The following is a 20,197-nucleotide window of genomic DNA, read 5'->3' as shown; positions in this document are numbered from 1 at the left end:
CCACTCCCCCAGGAAAACTGGTGAAAAGTATTTTAAAATAACCATTTAAATCCTCTGGAAATGATCCAAAGTATATGTAGTAAATGAAAAAACATATGTTCTAGAGAATCTATGAAAATTTTGTAAGAAAAGTGAGAATCTTTAGCTTTTTGGGAAAAAAATCTCTCTATTCCCCAGTCAGTGATTAGTGGAACTTCACTCTAATGGGTGCAGCCAAGAACACAGGACTCCTTCTACCCCCATCTCCCAGTTGGAGGGCTTTTTTCCCAGGAGGAGCATTTCAGCATTTCTGATTGTGTCTCCAGTGACAAGTTGCTGAGTCTAAGTACCAGAGCTGGAGACCTTCTTTTTCTGCCCCTTCCCCGCTCATGGAATGAGGCTCTAGCTTGGACATGGTGTGCTTAGGATAGTGGCATCCTGGTTGCCCTTACCCTGGCTCATAATTTTGGGGTTTCATGCCAAGAGAAGCAAACTGAGAAGGTCTCAGACTATTGTCCTAGTTATTGGACAGAGGTAGACACCAGCCCCCACCTCAGGCTATCTTATTTCCTCTCCAGAGAACTTAAATTGATTCTGAGAGGCACTAGTCAGTGTCTGCTTCTTATTTGAACTAGAGGCCTATAGAGCGGCCATCTTTGCCATGGAGTGTGAAAAAAACCTGATCGAAGAAAGAGGATGAATCTATTGCAGATGGGAAGGCTATGGTTTTTCCAGTGGTCATGTATGGATGTGAGAGTTGGACTGTGAAGAAAGCTGAGCGCCAAAAAATTGATGCTTTTGAACTGTGGTGTTGGAGAAGACACTTAAGAGTCCCTTGGACTGCAAGGAGATCCAACCAGTCCATCCTAAATGAACACTAGTCCTGGGTGTTCATTGGAAGGACTGATGCTGAAGCTGAAACTCCAATACTTTGGCCACCTCATGCGATGAGTTGACTCATTGGAAAAGACCTTGATGCTGGGAGGGGTTGAGGGCAAGAGGAGAAGGGGACGACAGAAGCTGAGATGGCTGGATGGCATCACCGACTCGATGGACACGAGTTTGAGTAAACTCCGGGAGTTAGTGATGGACAGGGAGGCCTGGCATGCTGCGATTCATGGGGTCGCAAAGAGTCGGACACGACTGAGTGACTGAACTAACTAACTGACTAACTAACAGACACAAGAGAAGGTGGCATTCTAGAGACAGGAACCCTGGAATCCAATAGCTTTCCATTTGCTGGTTTCACTTGAACCCATGTATGTTCCTCTTGTACTTTCTCAGAGCTTCATTCCTGCATTCCTATAATAACTCCCTCTATTTTATTTCTGTCTGAGTGGGTTTCTGTATACTCAGTACCAAAAAATCTTAATTAAGCTACAGGTCAGGAAACATAGATCAATTTTCTTAACCTTTAATATAACGTGCTTCCTTTCCCCCAAATATGAGAGTCTGGAAGAGAAGAGACAAAATAGTATCAGAGAGAGTCTATGAAATAGACATTAGAAGGCACCTCTATCATCCATTTTCAACTACAAAGGGTAGCTGGAAAGGCCATCCCTATTTTTAGATGATTACCCAGAAAGAGTGACTAATGCCTGGGGGGCTTGCTTTATACTCTAAACTGTATAATGCTACAGAGTCTTGAGTTCCCCTCTGTAAATGAAAGGCATTAACAATCTACTTCAGTTTCAATACATCAGAAGATTTCTTGTGGAGACAATTATCTGCTGAGGGGGCATATGACCTTGTTGGACCTGACATTTATTTTCTCTTCCTTTGAAAACAATTAAAATTACATGATTGATATTTTGCACTTCTAATCATTTGCTTCTTGATGATTACCAGAAAAAATGATGATGATGACAATGATGATGATTTAATCTAGCTGTTAGCTTGAAATAGACTTTGGAGTATTTTTTTTAAGATTTTTTTTTTTTTTTTTGGATGTGGACCATTTTTAAAGTCTTTATTTAATTTGTTACAATATTGTTTCTGTTTTATGTTTTGGGTTTTTGGCCATGAGGCATGGGGGATCTTTGCTCCCTGACCAGGTATCGAACCTGAACTGCCTGCATTGGAAAGCGAAGTCTCAACTACTGGACCTGTGTTGGAAAGTGAAGTCTCAACTACTGGACTGCCAGGGACGTCCCTGGAGTTTGTTTTTTTTTTTTTTTAAAAAAAAGGAAGAGACAAATAAAAAACTTCTCTGGCTGTACAGCAGTCTCAGGGATATAGCCATGCAAATGTGAAGCATTCCTAGCTGTGATGGCTGGAGAAGCAATGGAAACAGCAGCTACAGTTGCTGGTGTTAGCCCGGTCATCAAGTTTGAGATCCTGGCTGGCTCCGAGTTGGCTTGAGAACAGATTCCATCAATGGTGTGTTTTCACATGCAGAGCCAGCCATTTCCTTATAGTACACCAACCCTCTGCTTGTTCCTTGACCTCCTCCCACAAATCTGGGATAGTTTTCTAGAGAAAGAGATGTTGAATTTTCCCAGCTATTTTGTCCTTGATACCCAGCACAAATGCCAAGTATAATAACATTTGCATGATGGATTAAGGATCCTCTGAGATCATCACTGTGCTCCATGGCAGACAAGATTTGTAAAACCTTGACTACATTCTGGTCAACAACTGGCTGTTTGTTCTTTTCCTTTACTTTACAAAATGCCACCTCTTATTATTTGGGGCAGGGATAGGGAGGACCTACTCACCTTTGTTCCCACATCTCAGAATAATTTTTTCTAATCTACTTTTTGTGGTGACCCTCAACCCCAAACACCTTTCTCATTGGTACTGATTGAATTCAAATTTTTAAAAATCCTGTTTTCTAACAGCCTTTATTTTAGGATATACATCTTCATTGGTGCAGAGTGTACTAGGCTAGCCCTAGGTTTGGCAAGTCTTTGCTTTCTGCTTCCTAAACCTCGAGTGTCAGGATTAGATGTGAAATCCCATGGAACAGAAGAGCCTGACAGGGCCATAAAAGAATCGGACACAGCTTAGCGACAAAGAGCAGCAAAAAGTGTTTAAAACATTTTATGAACTTTGTGGTCTAACAGTAATCTCAGATTCAGAAAATTTTCTATTGGCATGAAAGGATTTTATACATTGATTAAGGTAAAAAACAAAGAATAGGAAGAAAATCAGATGATTTCTTGGATGTCAGGCCATAATCAGAGTCAGGATTTTTTTGACTCCAGAAAAGTCACATGCTAGCTTACTCTCATTTTTTTTCTTTCAGAAGCCTGTATTAGAATGTAGAAAAGCAGTAGGGGGGAGAAAAAAAGTCTGTAATTTTAATGGAACTGCAGAGGCCACTTTGAAATATTGAACATTTTCATGAGAGCAAATATAACAGCTTCCACCTGATGTCACAGCCGCTTGCTCTCTTTAAGAATTGAAGAGTGTAGGCGAATTTTCATGACGTAAGGTATGACTGGGTCTTTCAGGACACTGAAGGGTGTCACTTGCAGGGTACTGTTGGCTCCCTGCTCTGTGACTCTTCTGTAAGTCTAGGCTTTGATTTCAGTGTTCCTACTCTAAAGCCAGGGCCACTGCAGCCGGGCAGTGACTCAAGCAGATGGCTGACTGTGACAAGCCTCTTCTCATTGCTAATAAAAATACCAGAAGCTACACTGCATTGTGTACAAATACGTGAGACTATTGCAGATTCCTTTGTATCTCTAGATTCTATTTTAAGAGTGTGTTGATCTTTTCCATACAGAACCCTCATGGAATGAGCAATCATATCAGGTGTGTGTTTGAGCATCTACTGCAGTTTGTGAGATTCAAGATTTTTTTTTTTAATCAGCCTTCTAAACAATATTCTTTCCCTCTAAACGATATTCTAAGGGTTCTGACAGACTGCACATGATTTGTGGGTGGAGGGGGGAGAAGAACCTCGATTTTTTATGCAGAAACCATAATAGGCACACCCAAATTGAAAGGCTAACCCAGATTATTTTGCCTCTCTCTTCCTTCGGAGATGCTGATAATGAACAAAACAATGAAAATGTAGAATTGGGGGTAGGAGTGAACATGGAGGCAGAATCTAAATGCTGTGGAAACCATTACCTGGGTAACAAGTTAGGTAGAGAGTTAATTTTGAACTTCGCTTAGAATTTTGCATCAGGTAACCATCATTTCAACATTAGGATCACCTGGAGTGTTTTCACAAGATTGCAGGTTCCCAGGCCCAGCCTTCAGAGGTCTTGAAGAGCATGTTTACACTGTAGCCAGGCCATCTGCATGTTGAACAGGAAGTTTGGGTGGTCATATACTGCTGCATTAAAACATGATATTCATAAGTTTATAAGTCATAGGGTGAATTGCAACTGTAGTCAGCTAACTGCTAACTCTGTGGCCTCACTCTACCAATCATGAGGATTCTGGGTGGGGCAGTGAGGAGGAGTGGGATGGAGAGAACAGACGACTGATCAGAAGGTTCAGTTTCCAGTCCTTGCCCTGTTGTTTATTAGCTGTGTGTCCTTGGGCAGATGTCACCGGGAAGTTCAGTGTCTCATGTGTAGATTGGGGACCATAATTCACAGCCTGTTTACCTCACCGGTCAGGAGGATCAAATGAGAAATAACTTTATAAAACATTACATGTTAGAAGTCACAATATTTTTATAAAGAGGCAGTGTTTTCTCCCTTCAATCTGATGATGGCATACTCACACTCAGCATCCTCAGACCAGGCATGTTTGCTCAGTGAACCAAAGGAAGCCTGGTGCAATGTAATGGCTGATTCTGAACACCGTCATCACAACCTGGAAGGCAGGGGTTTTCAGAATCACCAGCTGCATGCATAAAAAGGGAAGACTCTGGACTTCCATCCTGAATCAGAGTCACCAGGAGTGTGGGTGGGAATCTGCCATGTTAATAATGCCAGAGATCAATTGTATTATATTAAAAGTAGGGGAGTCACTGGGCATGACATCAGCACCAGGTCAGCCAGGGTAATACTGGGGACAAGGGTCACTGACCCCAGCTGTGTAACCATCACAAATCAGGCCAGCAGGCCTTCATGCTGGTCAGCGTGCTTCCTGAATTCCTTCATTCTCTCTCCTGTGCTCTCCCTTCCTTTATTTTCCACAACAAGGCAATGGGATGTTTCCTCTCTGATATGGAAGGTCTCCTTCCTCTGGCCTTTTCTCATTTTATTACACTTCAGAGAGTGCCCAACTCGGCTCTGATCTGAGAAGGCTGCCATAGATTTCCTACATGCCGCCAGTTCCTTTTCCAGGGAGCTGGCAGCCTCTTTTCTGGGCATGGCCTGGCCCAGGGAGCCCTAATTTTCTGTTTATAGATTTCTGGTGTGACATGAGACTTATCGTATCAGAATTCTCAAGGCTAATGTTTCCCCAAATTACTATTAATGAAAACTCATTCCATGAGTTCTGTGTTTAATGAGGGCAGTGTGTCTTCAGCCAGCATTTATAAAGATTGCTTTTGCTTGGTTTGAAGGGATGATATTTTTCTAAACTCCCTTGTTTTAAATTGAGAGGAAAAATAAAATGGACAGTAGATGAAGAAGATAAATAGGGTGGAGTAGGATTGAAAAGACTAATTTTAGCAATCTTCAGTAGGGGATAGGAGATGACAGGCCTCCAGTTAGTAAGACGGCAAAGTGAGGCAACCAAGGGTCAGAGAATGCTGGAAACTAGCGAAACTGAGAGGGGCCAGAACATAGTTACCCTTGTATGATATCCTATGTCTTCTGGAGAAACTATCAGGAATAACAGCCTGAACAGTCCTGCTGCGTCTCATCAACATTTCGAACAGGGGTCAACAAACTGCCATCTGCCTCCTGATTTCATAAATAAAGTTTTATTGGAGCAGAGCCATGCCCATTCCTAGTCGTCTAAAGTTGTTTTTACTTTGCACCAGCAGAATATTTACAGCAGACCAGATGGTTCGTAACACCCAAAATATGTGCTATCTGCTCCTTTATAGAAAAGTTTGCTGACCCCTGACCTAAACTTTTGTATCCTCTAGAGCGCTACTTTATAAACTTTCCCCCTTGGCAGCAGAGTGCATTTTTGTTAAGAATATTTTAAATGTAGACACTCATGAAAAAGATATGGGGTGATATGTGGAGGGATAGGAGTCACGGAGCCCACAAGCTCAGTTTTTCCCCTGATTCCCCTCCTCCAGTGGTGCTCCAAGACTCAGGGACTCATGGAGTATCATTTGAAAATCACTCAGCACACATTGCTTCCTCAGGACAGGGTACCACTTTAGTTTTTATGTGCCTATTTTATGATTGACACATAAAATATACTCAAGATACGTATGGTGGATGAGTGAAGGAGTTCAGTTCAGTTCAGTCACTCAGTCGTGTCCGACTCTTTGTGACCCCATGAATCGCAGCATGCCAGGCCTCCCTGTCCATCACCAACTCCCGGAGTTTACTCAAACTCATGTCCATCGAGTCGGTGATTCCATCCAGCCATCTCAGCTTCTGTCGTCCCCTTCTCCTCCTGCCCCCAATCCCTCCCAGCATCAGGGTCTTTTCCAATGAGTCAACTCTTCGCATGAGGTGGCCAAAGTACTGGAGTTTCAGCTTCAGCATCAGTCCTTCCAGTGAACACCCAGGACTGATCTCCTTTAGGATGGACTGGTTGGATCTGCTTGCAGTCAAGGGACTCTCAAGAGTCTTCTCCAACACCATAGTTCAAAAGCATCAATTTTTCGGTGCTCAGCTTTCTTCACAGTCCAACTCTCACATCCATACATGACCACTGGAAAAACCATAGCCTTGACTAGATGAACATTTGTTGGCAAAGTAATGTCTCTGCTTTTTAAAATGCTATCCAGGTTGGTCATAACTTTCCTTCCAAGAAGTAAGCATCTTTTGGTTTCATGGCTGCAATCACCATCTGCAGTGATTCTGGAGCCCCCCAAAATAAAGTCAGCCACTGCTTTCACTGTCTCCCCATCTATTTCCCATGAAGTGATGGGACCAGATGCCATGATCTTAGTTTTTTGAATGTTGAGCTTTAAGCCAACTTTGTCACTCTCCTCTTTCACTTTCATCAAGAGGCTTTTTAGTTCCTCTTCACTTTCTGCCATAAGGGTGGTGTCATCTGCATATCTGAGGTTATTGATAGTTCTCCCGGCAATCTTGATTCCAGCTTGTGCGTCTTCCAGCCCAGCGTTTCTCATGATGTACTCTGCATAGAAGTTAAATAAGCAGGGTGACAATATACAGCCTTGACGTACTCCTTTTCCTATTTGGAACCAGTCTGTTGTTCCATGTCCAGTTCTAACTGTTGCTTCATGACGTGCATATAGGTTTCTCAAGAGGGGGGTCAGGTGGTCTGGTATTCCCATCTCTTTCAGAATTTTCCACAGTTTATTGTGATCCACACAGTCAAAGGCTTTGGCATACTCAATAAAGCAGAAATAGATGTTTTTCTGGAACTCTCTTGCTTTTTCGATGATCCAGCGGATGTTGACAATTTGATATCTGCTTCCTCTGCCTTTTCTAAAACCAGCTTGAACATCTGGAAGTTCACGGTTCATGTATTGCTGAAGCCTGGCTTGGAGAATTTTGAGCATTACTTTACTAGCGTGTGAGATGGGTACAATTGTGCAGTAGTTTGAGCATTCTTTGGGATTGCCTTTCTTTGGGATTGGAATGAAAGCTGACCTTTTCCAGTCCTGTGTGAAGGAGTTAAATGCCTTCAATCCAGATCGCAAGTCCGCATGGCCACTGTCAAATCTGTCTATGTCATCTAAACTACCACCAAGAGTGATTTATGCCCACTGCCTCTTTTCCCCATACCCTCACATAGCTGGTTTCTGACTTTAGCCCCATCACTCTGCTGAAACTATTGTTATTGAGGTGCCCAATGATAATTTTTTAAGATTTTTTTTTTTATGTGGACCACTTTTAAAATCTTTTTTACAATGTTGCTTCTGTTTTATGTTTTGTTTTTTTGGTTGCAAGGCATGTGGGATCTTAGTTCACCAACCAGGGATTGTACCTGCACCTGCTGCACTGAAAGACAAAGTCTTAACCTCTGGACTGTTAGGGAAGTCCTCCACCTGCCACAGTGATAGTCTTAACTTCCACAGTCCTGGATTTTCATCAATTCCTATTTTCCAATGATATGCTGGATATTTGACAATTTGAATCTCCCTATACCCAGCCTCTTGTTATACCATAATCTCCTGGGTTTTTTTTTTTTTTTTTTTTGGTCTCTCTCTGAACTTTGACTCCCTGTCTCTGAAATGTGCTCTGTTTGCTCTGACCTTAAATGATGGTGGACTTGTGGCATTGACATCACCTCAGTTTAAATCTAAATGTTGAGTACTCACAAGTCACTACTTCCTAAACTTCAGGCTCATTTATCTAATCCTCTGCCAGATAGCTTCACTTGTTACCCCAGACACAACCCATCTCAATCTGAATTCTTTGTGGTTGTCGTTAGTTGCTTCCTCATCAGTATTCTTTCACTTGATAACACCATCACCTGACCAGTTTTTGTCAACTTCGGCCCTGCAACTGTGGCATGTCAAACCAAACTCCAAAATTATACTCGTTTTGTGGTTAAAGGATTTCTTGATTTCATCCCCTTACTCCATCTCTTATCATCCCTCTTAACTGGTCTGCTGAAGTTTATAGCATAACCTGTTCTTCACTCTGCAGCTACAGGGATTATATCTCTCACCCCTCCCTTGACACTTACACACTGCTGCTGCTGCTGCTAAGTTGCTTCAGTCGTGTCTGACTCTGTGTGACCCTGTAGATGACAGGCTACCAGGCTCCCCTGTCCCTGGGATTCTCCAGGCAAGAACACTGGAGTGGGTTGCCATTTCCTCCTCCAGTGCATGAAAGTGAAAAGTGAAAGTGAAGTCACTCAGTCGTGTCCGACTCTTAGTGACCCCATGGACTGCAGCCTACCAGGCTCCTCTGTCTGTGGGAGTTTCCAGGTGAGAGTACTGGAGTGGGGTGCCATTGCCTTCTCTGACTTACAGACTACATACTCTAAATAGCTTCCCAGTACACGTGGCATAAAGGTCAAAATTCATGAATATGGTTTCAAGGCACTGCAAGGGCTGGTCCCTGTTTGTCTCTCCAATATAATCATGCATACCTTTTTCACTCACTGCCTCCTAGCCACACTGGTCTTTTTTTCAGTCAGGTAAACCAGGCTCCTTCCAACCAAGGAACCTTTATTCATGTTATTTTCTCTGCCCTATATGGTGTTCCCTACATAACTCCTTTTCATCCTGTGAACCTTAGCTCAAACACCAATTTCTTGGAGATGCTACTTTCCCTGGTCAAACCATGTGTAGCCATCATGGATTCCTAGGCCATCACAAAATTTGCCTTCCTAACTCTTGTCATGGGCTTCCCTGGTGGCTCAAGTGGTAAAGAATTTGCCTACAATGCAGGGGACCTGGGTTTGATCCCTGGATTAGGAAGATCTCCTGGAGAAAGAAAAGGTAACCCTCTCCAGTCTTATGGCCTGGGAAATCCCATGGACAGAGGAGTCTGTGGGCTATAGTCCATGGGGTCGCAGAAGAGTCAGACACAACTCAGTGACTAAACAGCAACAAACCCTCATCACAGCCGTATTTCACACTTATCCTTATGATTATTACTTGATGTGTATCTCCACTCACTAGACCCTAACCGCCAAGAAGGCAGGAACCATGTCTGATTTTGCTCTTCCACATATCTGGTGGCTACCCTAGTTCTGTATTATCTATAGTCTCTAGCACAGGGCTGGCACCTGAAATTGTTAAATGAATGAAATTGTGTCCCTTCATCCAGAATTGTTTCTCTTAAATCATCGAGTACATTCTACCTGAAAGACACACCAGACCTATCCTTGCCTGCTGTTAAATGGGTCCTCATTGGCTGCAAGATAAAGTCAAGCCTCACACTATGCAAGCCCTGTCATGATTTTGGCCTTTCTCTAGACTCATCTCCTGCTCTCATTGCTGGGGATTTTATACTCCAGCAACCCTGACCTGCTTCCTGTCTTCAGCATACTATGTCCTTCCTTGCTTCTGTCATACCTATAGGCCTTTGCTCCTTGAATAGGCTTCATCAAGAGTCACAGATTGTTAACATTTAAGCACATTTGTTCTCCACCCTGTCTCTCTCTCTCTCTCTCTATGTGTCTCTCTCTGTGTCTCTGTCTCTCTGTATGTGCACTAGGAGGCACATTTGAGAGTAAGTTGAAAGTATCAATGGCACTTCATCCCCAAGCATTATGGGAGCTATCATCTAAGAATAAGGTTAACATAATTGTCACACTTGGGAAACTTAGCATTAATACAATAGTGTTGTACAGACAAAGTCATATTCCCCAGTGGTCCCAGGAATGAGCCTCATGGCGTCTTGTTTTGTGCTCCTTGCTGTCTCATTCATACCCCTCCCCACAGTCTACCTCTGGTTTGCTGACTCTACCTCCCCATCTCCACACTGATTTCAGGAAGGGCAGAGATTGCAAGCTGTACATCAAAGCCTGTTTCTCTTCCTGAGCAAACAGCTTGACTTCATTTCTGAGTCTCCTTTGAAATTAGGTGTGTGATTATGTGACCAAGTTCTAATGGCAGTGATGGGTGCAATGTCAGGGCCAAGATTTTTAAGAAGTAGCAAGATTTTATCCATGCTCTTTTGCCAGTTGAGTGCAGTCAATGAAGACAAAGCTCTAGGGAACAGTGAAGCCACAAGATATAAGGAAACCTGTGTCCTCAGATCACTGGATGGAAAAGAGTCTCATGCCAACTAGGGACACCACCTGCCTTATGTTGTTAAGTGAGCAGAAATACACTTCTATTATGTTAGAGCTTTTACATAATTGGGGATCTATTTGTTATGACAGCCAGTGTCACCAAATGAGGTTAATGATCATTCTATGGAAAAGGGGCTATTGCAATCTTCTTGTTCAGAAACTCTTATCTCAGGAGAGAATGAGAAGGGGGAAGGTTTGACCTCACAGACTGGAAAAGAAAAGCAGGTGGTTCTCAAAGCTTTTGCTTTGAGGCAGAGAAGCATGCAGGAGCACACGGCATGGAGACCTGGGTTCCAGATCTCTGTTCCAATGTGTGTTTTCTGATGTCTAATTATGCCTTTTTGCAATTAGAGTCCATTGAAATTTTAAGTAGCAGCAGAGAAAATGGTCAACACTGGGGCTTTTTATAAGTGCAGAAGAACTAAGAAAATAAAGAAAATCCATGAAAGTTTGGTTTGACAGTATGAAAGTAATATGACTAAATAATTACAGCCATTAAGAGAACTTCTCATTTTGTCTAATTACCACACAGCACAGTAAAAAGATTTATCATTAAATATGTCAGATTTGCTCTGTTGTTAATTTATTTGATCACAGCTCTTCTTGAATGTACTGTCTGCATTGTTTGTTAACATTGCTGCTCACAGCTTAAAAAACGAGAGGGAAACTTTCTACTCTCCTGTCATAAACAGCTTTATGGCTGAGTAAAATTTAAGAACATTTTGTTGGTATCAAAATTTTATGGCTCTTGTTAGCTTGTTTTAATTTTCAGCTGTGTGAACTGAATTGGAAAGGTGCTGAGGAGTGAGAACTGTTGCTGAGCCAGGGATCTGAGACTTTTGATGAATCCTCTGGTCCAGCCAAAGCCTGCCTGCTTCATGCAGCAGTTAGACCACACTCGTGGTCAGCTGGATTAGCTGGGGTTTTCCAATCAATCTGACTTTGCTCCCAAGATGTCAACATGTCCATACATTTAATTAATTGCATGTATTACTGGCAGTATTACTTGTATATGTTAACTGCATAATAATTTACCAATGACATTAAAGTGTTCGGGCAGAGTTACTCTGTATGAGTAAAAATGGAAAATCTCACTCTCAAACACCAGCTGATGCTATAAAATAGTAACAGCATCTGACACTTACTGGGCAGATACTCTGTGCCAGGTACTATTCTGTTTTACATCCTAACAAATCCTCACAACAATCCCATGAAGGAAGCAGAGTAGTTCACCACTTCCTTACCTAAATTTTGAGAGGATATAGAACTTGCCCCAAATCACAAAGCCTAGGTAACTGGGGCTATCTTGTAGATGAGGAAAGTAAACTTGTTTATCTTTTCTAGCTTCTCTCCATCACTTTTTTCCTTGATATATAAATAAGTATATAGTATACTCAGTATATGTATGTATATAGAATATATATATATATATATATTTAAAAATATATACCATGTGCTAGGTGCTGAGGACAGCCCTATTTTCAACAAGCTTATGATTTACTTGGGAAAGACTGAAGAGTGAACTAGATCATTATAAGGCAATGGGATAAGTGTTCTGGTGAGAGAAGGATTTTGTGGGAGCTTCTAACCCAAATTTTGAGGGAATCAGGGAAGGCTTCCTGGAGGAAAAGGCATCTGTGCTAAGGCCTATAAAAGATTATTAAGTATTTCTTGGAGGAAATAAACCAGGAAAAAGGTGGAGGTAAGAAAAGAGAGTGCCAGGCAATAGAAACAGCAGTGCTGAGTGGGCCAGGAGAAACTATTACACATAGCCTATTGACAGTACACTGACCTTACCAGATAATATTGAGTGATCCTTTCTAGACAGGTTTCCCCTCCTTGCTACAGTGCCTGATTTTCTCAGTGTGGCGACTACCAAATATGTCTATCAATAAATCAATCACATTTATTACATATTTACCTTAGAAGGCATTGGGTGGGTCATTGAGAAGAATTTTAAGAACTCTGAGACCCTACCTCTACCTTCAAAGAGTTTGCTGAGTGTGAAGTTGAAGCACTGTCAGAGGAAAAAGAAAAATTAAATAAAAATGCCGGCATTTAAGTAAGAAGAAGAAAGATTTGAGGATGAAATACTCAGGCTCTGGATTCAGACCCTAACTCTACCACTTTCTAGTTGTGCAACCTTGCACAGATTACTTACCCTTTCTGGGGTTCAGTTCACATCTATCAAGTTAGAATAATAAAAGGTCCCTTTCCGGACTGTGGTAGGGATTAAACAGGTAATGGCTGTACAGCACTTAAATACTACTCAGCTCAGAGCAAACTCTCAATAAATGTTTTAGCCATTAAGATATTGTTATAATTAATTCACTCTGTAAATACTTGAATGCCTCCTCCATAATGCCTTTTGTACTTTTCATTTCAGGCCTCTAGCTTCATGCCACACCTGCCTCTATCCTAGCGCGAGTCTACTTTTCCACTGGATTCTGCTCTCAAGTCAGCATCATCTTGCCAAAGAAGCATAAACCACAAGCTCTAGCGAAGCTGGTTTGTCTGGCCACAAGCAGGCCTCAAAGTCTCCTGGGTACCTTCCTAAATCTCCTTGGACGGTATGTCTTACAACACTGCCAGGGTGGGAGGGACTGCTCTCTCCTGACATCTCAGCTGTCTCTCTGCCTTTCTTAGCTTTCTGTTCTTGTTTGCTTGGCAGCTAATTGCATACTATCCACTGACATCTTTTACCATGTTGTGATATATTTTTATTTAGTATTATTTCTATTAACACCTAGCATTTGTTGAGCCCCGTGATATGCTGGCAGGACTTGGCAACGGCCTTGCTTGGGGAAAATTAAGTTAGGTTGAAACATCTTGTCCTAAACTATTATGGAGTACATGCTCAAATAGAATCAGTAATCAGAAGCGTATTTGCTTTAAAGAAAGAAACACTAAAATCAAGTCAATTTAGTCATTAAAGAACAGGTAAGGATTTATTATGTGGTGGTTTTGAAACAACAACAAAACAACTCTTAATTATTTATTTACTTATTTGCTGAATAATGTTGAGGATGTCTGCTATGTTTTCCAACACAGTGCCTGGTGAAAGGGGGACCCCATTAATGACAAGGGATAGCAGGTTTGATGGTACTGGTATAGAATGGTAGACAAGTTCATTTCAAGGCCATGGCAGGCCATTTAAGTGAAACTGTCCGAACAAGCAATTGATGATTTCAGAGTGGAGCTGAAGGGAGTGGATGAGAAAGAAGTAGACTGAGGCATCCTTCCCGGGGGGATGGTCACACTTTAAATAAAAGTCTTCTGGTGTCAGAGGTCCCAGTGAGGGACACATGTTAACATGGTGAGAAATACATCACCAGGACTACATGTGCTTCTTTGACCAAGATGAAGGAAATTGACTGATACTCAAGGAGCCTGGGGCCAGCCCCCAGCAGGCTTACCTTTCAAGTCTCCTCTTCTGTCTTAATACATTGTGTGAATTTTCCAGTTTATTCTGCACTATACAAACAAGAGCTTAATTATTTCTGAGTAAAACTGACTCTACAGGATGACAAGGAGCATTTAGCCTGTGGCTTCACATAGGAGCAAATTATCGCAGGCACACCCACATGGAAGGAAGCTCACACTTTGGCTTAAGCAGTAGGGAGCATTCTTTTCACAATTTTTTTTGGTTGTTGCTGCTTTTGTTGTTTTGGCAGAAATTGGATCATCAGATTGGCTAGTCAGTTAACAGGAGAAACCTTAGAGGAGGGATTGGGACCTCATATGGGGATATTTTGTTGAGGGTGAGACCATCAGGAAAGGTCTGGTTGCTCAGCGGGTATATGGTGGAGGGAGTTGCCTGGGTGACATCAGGTCTTTGGACCTTACAGGATGGAGTGAAGGGCCCTGGAAGGGAGAAAGAAGTGTTGGGAAGCTGAGTCTTGGCAGTGCTTTGACCATGAGTGGAAGGAGGGGGAGAATGCCTTGGGCTGGGTGATCAGGGCACTGTTTACTTTGGGACTCTGTGAATCGAGGACTCTAAAGTTCTCTGTAGGGCCATTAACAAGCTGAGAGTGAAACAGATTGCCAGAACTTCAGTCCCGCAGCATATTTCTCTGACAGATTGGGTGCGATTTTTTTCCCGAGATGGGGGTATTTCAAAAGCAGAGGAGGAAAGGGAGGCTGGGAAGGGGGAGGTGAGTGGGGGAAGACAGCTGTCAGCTTCTGTGTGGCTCCAGGACAGCTCTTGCAGATGTGGGCAGAGCAACACTTGCCAATTCCCTGAGCCGTAGGCGATTCACCACATCCCAAGATTGGGGAGGGTCAAGGGAATCCGAATTAGACATGGGGATCCCAAGAGATTTTTGGACACAGAAGCTAGCTAGCCTCAGGATGGGTTCACTTTGCATGTGAAGGAACAGCTCTCCTTGCACCACGTTGGATCAATTTGATCAAAATTTGTAATGCAGACGAGCATAATTAAATTGAAGATTTTAATTAGGCACAGTTTTGATGAAACTTAACAGGAGCCGGCAGGAATACTCTTGCTGTCTATTAAACGTAATCCGGCCTGGTGAAGAGCTCTTTAGTTGATGATCTTCAATACTGCCCATTTCTCAGCTTCCTCGCTGGCGCTGGTGTTCCAGTCAGCCTGGAGGAGGCTGGAAGATGGGGAAGGGATCGGGGGGAGGGAGAGAGGAATGGGACACACAGCCCTCAGGGAGGCGTCTCTTTCAAAGTATTGTTGGTGCCACGCTTTTGGTGTACCCAATTATTTGCTTTTCATCTGTCCAAGTGGAGAAATAGTGAAGAGTGATGCTGAGAGCTGTTTCACGGTTTCATGGTAATGAGTCAGGCAGAGAAGGCATGGCTACCTATTGGCTGAGAGGTGTCTCTCCTGGCTTTTTTTTTTTACTAATCACTTTGGCCTCTCAATTTTGCATCACAAAGCTTAAATCTTTCACTGGACTCCCAGCAGAAAAACCAGAAAGAAGGCTTCTGGGATCAGGGATCTGGAAAGAACCCTCAGCCTGCCATTTTGCCATTACTAATATTTTGGATATTAGTTAACACTGCATCACTAAATGAATAACATTTAGTGTTATTCATGAACAGAGTGATAAATGAGTAAGTGATTCACTCAAGAACTCTGTTGTGAAAGAGGAGCTAAAAAGTATGGACCAGCAATGGCTGCTGTCTTTCTACAAAATGTGCTTGGACTTCAAAGAGAAACTCTCCCTTCTTTCCTCAATTGTCCTTTTCTTCCTTTATCCAACCAGTATTTACTGAGGCCTCACTGCAGCAAACATTCTACCGGGAACTGTGTATTTGATGGGAATACATAAGAGTCTGAGCTCTCTACCCTCATGGAGTTAAGAGACTAGTGAGAGAGGCAGGTAGTGGGCACATGTTTAGGACTCATGAGAAGCCCTGAGAAGGAATAACAGACAAATCATACTTTGGTTTAGGTCAGGGATCAGCAAACTAAAGCTGAGAGGCCAAATCTGCATGTTGCCTATTTTTGTAAATAAAGTTTTATTGAAACACAGTCACACATATCATTTACATATTGTCTATGGCTGCTTTTGCTACAAAAACAGAGTTGAGGGCCTGCATGCCTTAAGATGTTTCCTGTCTGGCCCCTTACAGAAAATGTGTGCTGAATCTTAGCTGAGCAGAGCAAACCTCTTGAAAAAGAGATTTAACTCAGGCTGGAGGAGAAAACTTTGAGGAGTTGAATACTTTGGAAAGAGCAGGAGTGATGACCTTGCAATGGGGAGGAGTCAGGTGTCTTCAAGGACCTGGAGGAAAGTCCATTTGATTGGAGGGAGACAGGGCCTGGATGAGATGGAAGAGAAAGGAAACCCTGGAAAGGGATTTGGATATGATTCTGACTGCACTGAAACGCCACTGGGGGATCGTTAGCAAAGGCATGAGGTTCTGTAATATAGAGCCCTCTTTAAGAATCCTCTGACTCCAGTGGTCAGAGTGGCTTGGAGGAGAAATGGTCCCAGTTCCTGTTAAATAACGCAGAAGATGGTGGTGGCTGGGATCAAGGTCATAGAAGTAGAGGTGAAGAGTCACAGGCAGATTTGGAATACATGGAAGTAAGAGTCACAGGCTTTAGAAATAAATGTGGAAGGGGATGGTTAGAAAGAGGGAGGGATCAAGACTGATCTCCCCTAGGATTTTGACTAGAGTGACTGGGTAAATGGTGGTACCATTTGTTGAGGTTGAGAAGATTGGACTTGGAGAGGAAAAGGTTAGGTGGAATGATTTAAGAGTTCAGTACTTTTCAACATTCTTAAAATTGAGATTCGTATGAGATGCCAACTAGAGATGACAAGGAGACAGTTGGATATATGACTCTAAAGTGCAGATGAGAGGCTTACGATGGAGATAGAAATTTGTGAGTCATCAGCACATAGATGCTATTTAAGCAACAGGACTGGATGAGGTCACCTAGGGTGGGAGGTAAAGAGAAAAAAAAATTGGACCTTTGACTGATGATTTTCTGTAGACTGCTTAGCTTTAGCTTGGCCTGTTACTCATTGATATTTATCAAAGTTTTAGGCTAAGGGTAAATTACTGAAGAGACTTAATTAAGGAATATGCAGAAAGAAATGCAATGAGTTAGTCTAAAGCATATGCAATTACTCTGAGATGAGGCCCCCCCAAACGTGGTATCAAATGGAGGGCCTTATATCTTTTTGTATACTGAAAATATTGGTAGTGTATGCATTCTTGAATATTGCATGAGAGATTTACTCTTCAGAATATTTATATATCCTTCTTTAAGTTGACTAAGAGTTAAGTTGTTAACAGTGGTTGTTCCCAGACACAGCTTCCCAGCAGAGTCATTTAACCAGCTAGTTAAAAATGTGAATTCCCTAGGCTCCCTCCCCAGGTGATTTGTTATATCTGTGGTAAGTTCCCAGGAATCTGTTTTCAATGAAGACCCCAAGAAATTCTAACATGGAAAGCCTATGGTTTGGCATTTGGTAACCACAATCTTCATAGATATTTCAAAGGCAAACTTGTGATTGTGCCACTCAAATAACCATGTCTTCTAAACTGACAAAGATCCAAATATGTGAGGTTGCAACAGGATATAAATATTGTGCTTATATATACAATGAAATTACTGAGTTTCTTCCTCTTCCTTCCTCTTTCTCAACACCTTGCCAAGGCTTGAAGATCTGAGTTTATATCAACACATGTATACAACACACATGCACACAAATAATGTTTCTCCTTCTCTCTCTTCCTCTTGCACATATGCACACCTGTGTGCACACATGCTTCCATTTATCTCTGCCAACACTGCCTTGGTTCATGTGCTCCTCATTTTATAATCAGACCATTGTAATAGTTTCCCAACTGCTTGCCTTGCCAGTCCCGTCAACGCTAGCTCTAGTTTATCCTCCAAATTTCTTCTGGAGTTATCTTTCATAAATCTGATTCCCTCAAGGTCCTATCTTGTGAGAAAACCCTCTATTGGCTCTTTACTGCCTATTGAGAAAAGTCCAAATCCCTTTATTTAGTATTTAAGGACTGCTATACAATGACACTGGTCTCCTTGTCAGCAGGGCTCCCTCCATTCCTGATACTAATTCACTCCTTCCCATCCACACTTCACATCTATACTCACCTATGCACATCTGCCCCTCACAGCTACTCAGCCAACTTTGCCTGTTTTCACCTACCTATCACTCATCTGTCCAAACTCAACTCTGTGTCTTGATCTGAAATTCATTCATTCCTGTAACTACCTGGTCAACTCTGACTCATCCTTAAAGACTAAAGTCTTCTAGGCTCCAGAGGCGGAGCCTGATATTTCTTCTTTTGTTCTCAAATTAGCAACTTGTACATATTTTTACTGAAACATTTACCATGTTACATTGAGATTATTTCTTTCTTTCTCACCAATCCCCAATTCCTAAATCAACCTGAAATTACTCGTCTTTCTATCCATAGCACCTAGCTCAAAGGCAGGTGTAAAGTGGGCCCTTGACAATGCACTGAGAATTTTTTTCCTGCTCTTTCCTTGTTGTCAGTTTCTCAAAAAGGTGAGTTCTTGAGGTGATCAGTATGCCTATCTATAGCAGCCCAATTTCCATTGTCTGATTTGCTGGTGGCTAGGAGAGCATATGGCAGAGAAGTCAATGGCAACCCACTCCAGAACTCTTGCCTGGAAAATCCCATGGGCAGAGGAGCCTGGTAGGCTGCAGTCCATGGGGTCACTAAGAGTCAGACACGACTGGGCGACTTCACTTTCACTTTTCACTTTCATGCACTGGAGAAGGAAATGGCAACCCACTCTGGTGTTCTTGCCTGGAGAATCCCAGGGATGGTGGAGCCTGGTGGGCTGCTGTCTATGGGGTCGCACAGAGCTGGACATGACTGAAGTGACTTAGCAGCAGCAGCAGGAGAGCATATAGCTGAACTTATTAGAATTTTGTGAAAAACAAAATTCTGCATGCCACCAGAGTAACTCTCTTAGAGGGAAGTGCTTCAGTTTTAGTACATGGTCTTCCTGTAGTTTTGTACCTTGCTTCCTTTTGGGTTCTCAGTTGTGTTCTGATAATTTAGGTTATCAGACTACATACTAATCTTTGGACAATCAAGAAATGTGTGCTATATACACTAGTACATGCACCATGGTGTTCATCTATTCGTTGTCCTCATACTGATAATTAAAGTGAAGAACAGTAAAGGTGAGTGGTCATGAAAATTCTTGGACAGTAGTAGGTGTCCTTATGAACACAGCAAGTGTCCTTAACCTAAAGTCCACAGATGGGCTTAAAGCATTCCATAAGTCCTTGCTATGTTGCATATGACATGTATCCACATGATGTGGATTCTTCTGGGCATGGTTTCCATAGTTTCATAAGATTCTCAAAGGTGCCTAAAACCCATAAGAATTAAGACTCACCAATGTAAAATATTAGGAAAGATTGAAGGCAACGGAAGAAGGGGGTGGCAGATAATGAGATAGTTAAGTAGCATCACTGACTCAATGGACACGAATCTGAGCAAACTCCAGGGGACAGTGAAGGACAGGGGTGCCTGGCATACTGCAGTCCATGGGGTTGCAAAGAATCAGACATGGCTTGGCAACTTAACAACAACAATGTTATATATGTTTTTGTGCTTTTGTTTTTCAATGCCCATCTTTAAAATTAGCACATGAATCTTAAAAGGTCTTGAGAATGTGAATGATATCTATGCTTAATTCCCTTTTCCTCCAGTTTTCTCAAGAATGTCTGGACTTGCTCTGTGCATCCATTGCTTTAGCCTCAAAGCCAAGGAGAGAGAAGGCAAAATCACTTCTTACAAGTACTGTAAATAAACCCGGCTTCTGCTATATTAGATCACTGTAAAACAATTCCCTGAAGCCCAAGGGATTAAATAATAGAAGAAATTCTTTCCAAAAAACCATGCAGATGATAGAAAATATTCTCACTATAGTAATTTACACAGATTACTTCATGAC

At 42.2% G+C, this 20,197-nt stretch overlaps 1 long non-coding RNA gene across 1 annotated transcript in view; it reads left to right on the top strand.

Annotated features, from left to right (window-relative positions):
• The window catches only part of LOC122439619, a 307,867-nt gene that overhangs the window by 251,630 nt on the left and 36,040 nt on the right, over positions 1-20,197 (top strand). The window contains exon 3 of the long non-coding RNA XR_006268942.1: positions 13,130-13,313. This is a non-coding gene — a long non-coding RNA (uncharacterized LOC122439619). The remainder of the gene's footprint in view (positions 1-13,129; positions 13,314-20,197) is intronic.

The sequence above is a fragment of the Cervus canadensis genome, chromosome 4 (genome assembly GCF_019320065.1).
Source record: "Cervus canadensis isolate Bull #8, Minnesota chromosome 4, ASM1932006v1, whole genome shotgun sequence".
Lineage (NCBI taxonomy): Eukaryota > Metazoa > Chordata > Mammalia > Artiodactyla > Cervidae > Cervus > Cervus canadensis.
The sequence above is the reverse complement of the archived record's forward strand: the minus strand, read 5'-3'. Positions and strand labels throughout refer to the sequence as shown.